Source organism: Thermobia domestica, chromosome 6, assembly GCF_964235325.1.
Source record: "Thermobia domestica chromosome 6, izTheDome1.hap1.1, whole genome shotgun sequence".
Lineage (NCBI taxonomy): Eukaryota > Metazoa > Arthropoda > Insecta > Zygentoma > Lepismatidae > Thermobia > Thermobia domestica.
Window position 1 is genome coordinate 191,256,040 of NC_137459.1, and position 10,805 is coordinate 191,266,844.

Sequence of the window (10,805 nt, forward strand, 5' to 3'; positions counted from 1 at the left end):
CATATAAAGGTAATAAACCTCTGTACATACCCATATAACGTACGAAATACTTATCAAAGGGGTCAATAACCTCCGAAATTTGATTTTTGGTAGTTCTTTACCCATGAAAGGGAACGATGTGGACTATCCAAATTTATAGTGGTACATATTGAAGTCCTGTACTATGATACCAAATGCTTATATTAAACAATTTCTAAAACCGAGTGGATGAGCCAAGATACCCCTCCCAAATTATTAAAGGGTGCGTCAATGTACCCATGTCTTATGATAGGAAATGAACCCATATACATGATCATATAACCATATAAGGTAAAAGAACCCCATCAAAGGGGAGAAATTGTGCCAAAAACCAAACACGTGGTACAACATATTGCTTATGTTTATATTTTGGTAATTTTTTTACCCATGAAAGGGAACAAGGTGGACCACCCAAATTTATCATGATACATGTTGAGGCATGTACTATGATACCGAATGCTTAAACTGGAAAATTTCCAAAATTTAAGGGGGTTGGCCATGGTACCCCTCCCAAAAATTTAAAGGGGTGCATCAATGTACCCATGTCTTATAATAGGAAATGGACACCTGTACATGACCATATAACCATATAAAGTAATAGGACCTCATCCAAATGAATAAATTGGACCAAAAACCAAACACGTGGTTGTACTAAAATTTGGCAATTTTGTACCCATGAAAGGAAACGAGGTGAACCACCCAAATTTATACTAATCTATATTAGGGTCCTATACTATAATACCAAACATGTAAAAGGGGCAATTTCCAAAATTAAAGGGGTGGGCCAAAGTACCCCTCCCAAAAAATTTAAACGGGTGCACAAATGTACCTATGTCTTTTGATAGGAAATGAATCCCCATACATGACCATATAACTATATAAGGTAATAGGACCTCATCCAATGGAATAAATTAGGTAAAAAACGAAACACGTGGTACAACGTATTGCTTACGTTTATATTTTGGCAATTTTGTACCCCTAAAAGAGAACGAGGTTATAGTAATATATATTAGGGTTCTATACTATTATACCAAATGTTTAAATTGGGCAATTTCTAAAAATGAAGGGGTGGGCCAAGGTACCCCTCCCAAATTTTTAAAGGGGTGCACCAATAAACCCATGTCTTATGAAAGGTAATAGACTCCTGTATATGCTCATATAAACATATAAGGTAATAGGACCTCATCCAAGGGGATAACTTAGGTCAAAACCAAACACGTGGTACTACGTATTGCTTACGTTTATATTTTGGCAAATAGGTACCCCTTAAAGGGAACGAGGTGGACCATCCAAATTTATCATAATACATATTAGGGTCCTATACTATAATACCAAATGTTTAAATTGGGCAATTTCCGAAATTTAAGGGGTGGGCCAAGATACCCCTCCCAAATTTTTCAAAGGGTGCATTAATATACCCATGTCTTATGAAAGTTAATGGACCCCTGTATACGCCCATATAACAATATAGGGTAATAACACCTAATAAAAGGGGATAAATTAGGTCAAAAACCCCCGAAATTTGACTTTTTGGCAATTTTTTACTGATAGAGGTACTCCCATGCGCAAAGAAAAAAAAAATTGCGCGTATACTGTAACTCACGATTTTTTGCAATTATTTCATTTTCCTTATGTTTATGGGTAAAATTCAGTTATTAGTATGTGGAGATAATAGAAAGCAATCCATCTAAGGAGATATTTCCAAAAAATATAATAAAATAATAAAAATATAAGCAAAAAACAAAATTATGTTCGGTTTTGTGTATACTGGCAATAATGTTTTCGAGGGAATTTTTGGAGCAGCACAGCACGATTGTAGAGGGAATTACAGAATTGGTAACAGAACAGGGGGACAGTTGAATCAAGGAACAGGAAAGTGGAGTAAAATATTGCATTTATTGGCTTAAATCTAGGGTGTAAATTGTCTGCAAAATATAAATTAGCTTCTGTAACCAATATGTTGTACGGAAATATATAAACAAAGAGAAAAACTGTTGTCTTAAGTTTGGAAGTGACATGCTCTATAGCCATGAGCATTTATTTCTTAAGAAAAAGAGAGGCAATAAAAGAAAGTTTGTGTGGTCAAGTTGGTAGAGTGACGGACTAGTAACTCTTATACTGTTTTGACCCCAGGTCGAATCTCATCCGATCCTGTTCAATTTTTTTTACGAAACATTATAGAAGTGTATAATTTGTATGTTAATAAAAACTGAAACAATACAATAAAGAAATAACTTTTTGTTTCCTCTGATGACGTATTTATTTAGAATTAGTGTACTATTAGTAATAGCCACTGCTTTCAGTTTGTGCTGTTATATAGCTTCTTTTATCATCCTCTTTTCTTGAAAAAAAAAACAAAAAACAAATTTGTCTCCAATAAAGTATGAAAAATATATATAGACAGAAACAGACATCTTAGTATCAAACGTGATTTATCGTGATGAAATAAACAAGTTTCCCGTTATTAAAAAAAGAAAACTATAGAAAATCATTGAATTTGGTCTTTAGGTTTTTAGCATGCTATATATATTCTTTATACAAGTATACTTTATAAGGCAAGATGAGCGATCATACCCACAAATTTAGCTAGTGGATGAAAGATGTTTTCGGCACAAATATTTTACAGGTCTAGGTGCATGAAACACCAATACGCCATGGTCTTGACCTTCGTTTATTTCACATTATTATCCGACATATCATAGCAGGTAAAAAGCAGCATCAATCGGCAAGAAAAACTGCAAGATGTGGTCTTAGTCTGTTTTTGATGCTCCGGACTCGATCGCCTAGCACGCCCGTCTATACCTTGACTCATACGTCTATCATTCAGTGCAGGCACATATCCAGCTTTACTTTTAGGAGGGGGTCCGACACGAAAGCTCGTAAGCACGTAATTCTAATGTTTCAAAAATATCAATAATAATAATAATAATAATAATAATAATAATAATAATAATAATAATAATAATAATAATAATAATAATGCAACAGTTCTGTATTTCTCTTAAACATTTCTTACTTTTCATTTGTGAACTGGTCAAACTGCATTCTAACACAAACGAAATCAAAAAAAACATTTTCTAGAGACATGTAAGGAAAACTGTCTGCTACGTATATCACATAACAAAAATAGCAAATGGCAATGAGTGTATCGTTCTAATACAGTAATGTTATAAACAGAACGGAAACGAAATTGTAATCCCATTTAAAAGTGTTCTTTAATTCCACCTGGTATCAATGGCATTACGGTATATTCTTACAAGTAACACTTCCCAAGTGTAACACTCCGATTTTGATAAAATTTGACAGGCAGATACTACTCATAAAATAAACGAATACATGTTTTTTTTTCTGCGGAAAAACGGTTTTAGGGGACAAAAGCCCGCACCCAAAATTTTGAAAGTTAACGCCCGAAAGACAAAAAAAAAAAAAAAAAAAAAAGTTGACCAAAGTGAACGAAATTGTGCACAGATATGGCAGACGTGAAATGAAGGAATACGTGTTTTGTATTTTCCTGGAAAAACGGTTAGGTGGGGCACAGACCCCTCCAAACCTTTGATCATGGAATATCAAAAGTGCTAGTAACAATATGTCTGATGTGTGTAAAGGACGAAGAATTCCAGCGACACTTTGTGTATGGACAATACGCAAAAAATAAACGAATACCTGTTTTTTTATTTTCTGCGGAAAAATGGTTTTAGGGGACAAAAGCCCCCATCCAAAATTTTGAAAGTTGACGCCCGAAAGGCAAGAAGAAGTGAACCGAAATGAATGAAATTGTGCAAAGATATTGCAGACGAAAAATGAGGGAATACGGGTTCCGTACTTTCCTGCAAAAAAAAAAAAAAAAAAAAAACGTTTGGGTGGGACACAGACCCCTCCAAAACTTTGATCGTGAAATATCAAAAGTGCTAATAATAGTATGTCAGAAGTGCTTAAAGGACATGAAGAATTTGAACGACACATTGTGTAGGGACAATACGCAAAAAACAAACGAATACGGGTTTATTTTCTGCGAAAAAATGGTTTTAGGGGGCAGAATTCCCCACCCAAAACTTTGAAATCGTGCATAGATATTCTAGACGTAAATTGAGGTAATTGTGTTTCGTATTTTCCTGGAAAAAAAGCGGTTGAGTGGGGAACGGACCTTCTAAGCTGTTGATTACAAAATATAAAAGTGCAAATAAGTATGTATACGTCAGAAGTTCCTAAAGAGTATGGAGAATTGCAACGAAACTTCGTATAGGGACAATTTGCAAAACAATAAATGAAATGCGTTTTAATTTGTATGACAAAACAGTGTTGGGGCCTAGAGCCCCTCCAAAAAAAGTAAATATTACCGTAAAAGTGGAGGAAGGAATGGACCGAAGCAAATGAAAATGTGTGTAGATATTGTATAGACTGTATGTAAAATAAGGACTTTCGTGTTTTTAAAATGTCCCTATCAATTTTGGCACATCAACAACAAACAGGAAATTAATCGCACGTGTTTTTGTTTATGCGGAAAAACATTATAAGGGTTAAAGTTGCCTAGTGATATACTACAAAATACGCTAACTGTTTGTGCTTGTTGTTGATCTGCCAAATTTGAAGAAATCTGATGGAGACGCTTGTGAAACACGAAAGGCTTTATTTTTCATATCCAATATCTACATATCAAGACAATTTCATTCGCTTCGGTCCTCTCCTTCCGATACTCAACGCCTCGGTCCACTCAACAGTTTTTTTTCTTTTCAGGAAAATACGAAGCACGTATTCCCTCATCTTACCTCTACAACATTTGTGAACAATTTCATTCAGTTCGGTCCATTTCTTCTTGCCTTTCTTGCGTCCAATTTCGAAATTCTGGGTGGGACCTTTTGCCCCCTAAAACCGTTTTTTCGCAGGAAATAAAAAAGCCTTATTTGTTTATTTTTTGCTTATTGTACTAACACAAAGTTTTGTTCCAATTCTTCGTGTAAATTTAGGTACTTCTGGCATACTGTTATTAGCATTTTTGATATTTCATGATCAAAGGTTTGGAGGGGTCTGTGCCCCACCTAACCGTTTTTTCCAGGAAAATACAAAACACGTATTTCCTAATTTTATGTCCGCAATATCTGTTCACAATTTCGTTCACTTTGGTCCACTTTGTTTTTGCCTTTCGGGCGTCAACTTTCAAAATTTTGGGTGAGGGCTTTTCCCCCCCTAAAACCGTTTTTCAGCAAAAAATAAAGAAGTACTTATTTGTTTATTTTATGTTTAGTATTTACCTGCCAAATTTTGTCAAAATCGGAGTGTTACACTTGGGAAGTGTTACTTGTTAGAATTATAACAATAACGCATTGTCTACAGTTTGGACACTGACTCAAAGTAATCTGACATAAAAGAACCTCAAAAGGGAAAAAGTAGGTTTATTAAAAAGTGCTTGAGGTTTGGTAAGGGACAGCTTCCAGGACCTCACGCTGGATACGTCACTGAGTCAATGCATTGTATTTGTTTCTTGCAAAACATGATAATTAGATGCGTAATATGTAAAATTATATCATAGTTTGACTTTTAATAGGTCTTTCCTTAATACATCCATATTATCCGGCGTTCTGCCTGCCTGTTTCATGTCGGATAAGCGAAACTCTACTGTATTTTCAAATATAGCATATACACAGAGGCTAGAGGTCTGCACGGGCCGGAATTTTTAGAACGGGCCCCGCCCGTCCCCTTTAATTTATAATCTATAGGCATTAGTGGATTAAGGGCGGAGCCAATGAAGACCAGGCTTCGGGGCCCCAAGCTCAGGGGGCCCTTTAAAATCCCTCTGTTTAATACTAAAATATAGTAATCAACTTATTATATTATAGGCTTCAGACCGATGCTATTTTTTTCCCGCTCGTTACGCTCGCGGTATCGCTAGATTTAAGTCTTGCTATCAGCAGCATTTACCTGTTAATAATGAATGCAATTATTTAATTGTTAATAATGAATTTAACTAAACTAATTATTCTAAACTTGGAGCACATTAAATATTACAACATAGTTCTCGGTAGTTCCATAAGCCTATAAGGCTGTGGAAGGCAGAAAAGAAAATTTATGCACTGGAACTATTCTTAACATAGGACCCCCTTAAAAACAGTCGGTTCTAGGTCCCCAAAAGCCTTAATCCGCCCCTGTCTATAAGCAATATTTCACGAAAAGCTGGTATTTTTTAACAAATGTGTTCGTCATCAAGTTTTCATGAAGTACTCCCTTTCTCCTTTAAGTAATTTCAGAGCCCACGGTATTTCAGTTGTAGAGCGTTCACCTCTGGTGCATGGAGTCCTTGGTTCGATCTATGCTCGCACCAAGTGAACCTTGTGCTGGACAAACACTGTGCGTGGGTTTTCTTATCATTTCTTATCATCACTCTCTCCTTTAGCCTATCCGGCATAATCGTGGGACGTAAAACTTAAAGATTTCATTTCAAATCATTTCAATCAAAAAACAGTTGCAGGAAGTATGTAATTTCGAATAAAACAAACTACTATATACAATTCTGAGTATATTATTCTTTTATGAAATTCTCGCGAACCTTACTTCTAAATCGAAGGGTAAGAAGACTAAATTCACTCTCTTATTATTATAGATCCATTTCAATTGAAGCAGTTGGAATAGTTGGAAAAAATAAAAAAAATAAAAAAACATACCCTATATTCCAGTGTGCCACAATCGGTATAACGCGGCACACTGGTGTGTCCAGCAAAGTGAACTGTGTGACGCAAACTTTTTCCTATTATTTGCAAGAATATTTGTCGAGCTTCTTTTCTTTATTATTATTATTATTATATTTATTATTATTATTATTATTATTATTATTATTATTATTATTATTATTATTATTATTATTATTATTATTATTATTATCAACGATTCTTCAATGGATCAGCTGTCTGTATACGGTTAAGCAACCACAAGTATCACATTGAGGGAATGAGTATAATTATTTACTTTAATAGTAATACAAAATCTATTTGCTTGTATATTCTACGTCACATCTCTTGGACGAATAACTGCATCCGTCTAGAAAGCTAGGACTAACAACAAAGGAATCCGAAGTTGTGATCACACACCGCCCCAAACCGTGAGTGCCACAAGTTCCCTTCTACGCCTTAGCACAATAAGGGCTGTTGCGTTCAGGGAGAGAGAGAAACAACTTAATTCCATTGCAGTTATATGCTTATTAAATGTTAACTTATATTTATAAATTATGTAAGTGATCGTATCGTTTTCTGTTTATTATTATTATTATTATTATTATTATTATTATTATTATTATTATTATTATTATTATTATTATTATTATTATTATTATTATTAATTCTTATTATTATACATTTCTTAATACGTTGATTGCCATGTGTATGGAATTCCATACACACGGCTGTCCTGTACAGTAGAGCGTGATTATTTTCCATACGCAAACAATGTAGATATTCCAAGTTTGTTGTGTTCGTTCTATAGCTGTGTATGTAATTAGATACATATGGCGTAGAAATCAAAATTTAATGTCCATGCCACGTATATGCAAAACCATACACAAAGACATTGAGTTTGAGTTTAACGTCTCGCTCAGCAACGAAGCTATATGAGACGTCGGCCTACTGATTAACGTGGACTCCGAAGCACGTGAGCCCTCGCCGGGAATCGAAGCCGGGTCTTCCACGCCAAAGGCGCGTACGCTAACCGCTTAGCCACTAAGGAGCTCATGAACAGAGACATTTAAAACAAAGGCGAAAACAAAGATGTGTGATGTGATTTTGAGTTTAACGTCCCTTTCAGCAGCGAGGCTATATGAGACGTGGACCTACTGATTAACGTAGAATCCGAACCACATGAGCTCCCGCCGGACGAAAACAAAGGCCTTTGGAATTGACAATAATCGTTTGGACATTTCAGTCGCACCTACCTAATATTAACAACATTTCTACGATAATTTCGTAACATTGTATTATTTCTTTTGTTGATTAGCTTGGTTAGGCTTATTTAAACACTTTTTTCTTTGCACCGACATGTCACATCTCTTGGATGAAAATACACTAGCTCCAAATCCAGAACCAATGCACTTGAACCATTTGACCACAACAAGGCACATTTAAAAAGAAGTTTCGATTTTGTTCGGAAAATTGTGATTAGGTGTAACATTAAAAAATATATTTAAGAAAGGATACGGAGCAAACGCACTGTACTTTCTCGCTCGAATTTTTTACACTGACTTATGTTAGGCTGTAACTATTATTGAAACATTTATTTGGGAAATTGCGAATAAAATAATGTTTTGGAAAACATTGCTAGAAGAAACTTCAGGCCCAAAAGTAAAGTACCCATTGGTCATATTTTCGTTAGAAATAACTCGATCCATATATTAGAATTATTAAGGATATAATTGTATGTGAACTATAAGCAAAAGCGTCTGACTAATTTCTGAGAAAATCATGAAAAAAGTCACCCCCAAGAATAAATTATCCCTTGTGGATCTTTTCAGGACAAACGAGCTATGCTATATTGTTAGTGTTTTCGTAAAACATTTCTTTATGAAATACGAACACAATCGCCTGACTCGTTTTTGAGAAAATCGCAGGGTAAAACTTACTGTCAAAAGTAATATACCATTTCTAGTTTTTTCCGGATGAGGGAATTATACCATATAGCTAGGTTATTTAAGCCACATGTATTTATAAAATATGAACAACAAATATCTCCTGAGTGTTTTTTAGGAAGGTCATCGGGAAAAGCTTACCCCCAAAGGTAAACTCTTCTATATGTAATTTTGACAGTATATCGAGTAATTTTTAAGCAAATCGACGGGAAAAAATTCACTGTCAAAGTATCTCTTTTGGATTTTTCTTTTCGGAACAAGCGAGTTATACCATATTGTAAGATTATTACAGAAATATTTTACTGAAATTAGAACAAATTTGTCTCAGTTATTACTGAGAAAATTGTCCAAAAAATTCAACCCTTGAGAAAACCACTTCTTCTGTATGTTATCGGAATAAACGATTTATGCTGTATGTTAGTATATTAATGAAACATTACTTTACAAAATATGAACAAAATTGCCTGAGGCGTTAATGGGAAAACTATCGGGGTAAAGCTCACCCTAAGATTAAGCTACTCCTTCGAACGAGTTGTTTGGTAGGTTATTAATGATACGTTTATTTATGAAATGTGGTTGAGAAAATTCTGCAAAAAGAACGCATACCATACAGTAAATTACACCATATATATTTTTTCAGAAAAAATATTCATATGCGGTGGAGATTCGTTAATAAAATATATATTTATAAAAAGTAAATAAAATCGTCACAGCTTTTTTACTTGAGAAAATTGAATTGTTTTAAATTTTAATCCTTCAGTAAATTACCCTTACTTTTAGATGTCGAAGGACATAAAATTCGAAAGATAGTATGTTATTAAAACGTTATGTCTAGAATTCGATCCAGATACGTTGAACAGTATGGCCTCTATTTGAGTGCGTGTAAAAGCGTGACGAACCGAGAGACGAATCATTTTTTCAATATGTAGGAGCCATGTAACTTGAATTCATTGAAATCTGGTATTCGGTTTTTATAACTATAACCACACTTTCTTCTTTCGTCGCACGAATGTGAAAACGAATAGGCCTACACCGACACGTAATGTGATAATTTGTAATCCCAAAAATTTAATTTGTTATGTTTAATGTGTTGTCACGCTAGAAAAAGAAGGTTATGCATGTTAGATCATTTTATTATCAGTTTTTCACGCTACTGTATAATTCGTCGGAAGCATTCGTGTTATTCACAAAGAGAGCTGTAAAATTTAGTTTTGTTTAAAGAAAGCATTCTTGATTTTTTTTACACAGACTTGCATTTGTTGCACTTGATATGAAACAAAAGGAGAGAGAGAGAGAGAGAGAGAGAGAGAGAGAGAGTCAATACTCTAAAAAGAAACACACACAGTAACACTAGAACAGACAACGAGCTAAGGACTAGCTCGGGAGAGTAATGCTCCCGGAAGTAGAAACGAGAAACACAGTTCTGATTGGTTGGCGTTATCCACTTCTTGCCACATTGCTCTCAAATAGCAGACAACAAATGCTTGCTCTTGTCGGCCTCAGTGGCCGAGTGGACTAGCGCTATATGCTAGTAATAAAATCCTCTTTTGGCGCGAGTTCAAACCCCGCCCGAGGAAAGATGTTTTTTTTTTACATTTTTATAACACTTATTAAATTAAAATAATATGGAAATAATACTTTGAAAAGTGATTTATTTATTTTTATGCAGATAAGTAGTTGTAGTACTTATGCCCTTGTACTCCATGATATAGGGTAGTGTTGTTCCCCTTGTACTTCATGATATAAATTTTGTGACCAACTTAAAACAACTGGCTAGGATAGCGCGTAAAACAGCTGTCTAGAGTAGCGCGCGGAAAAACGAACTTCCGGGAGTATTACTCTCCCGAGCGGGTCGTACGAGCTATGGCTGTGATTGTGTTCGTCACGCTGTGTGTAAAGCTGCAGGTCGCGCTTGTTTTGTTTTTTACAGACACACTCGCAGTGAGTTGAAGTTTGAAGTTACTTCTGCTGTGTTAAAAAAAACGGAGAGGGAATGATTAAGCATACCATACCATAAAATAAAAACAATCGCTATTAGTAATAAATAGTAATGTAATTCTGAATAAATACGTCATCAGAAAAACAAAAAGTTATTTCATTATTATATTGTTTCGGTTCTTATTAACATAAAAATTATACACTTTCTAGAATGTTTTGTAAAGAAAAAAAATTGAACAGGATC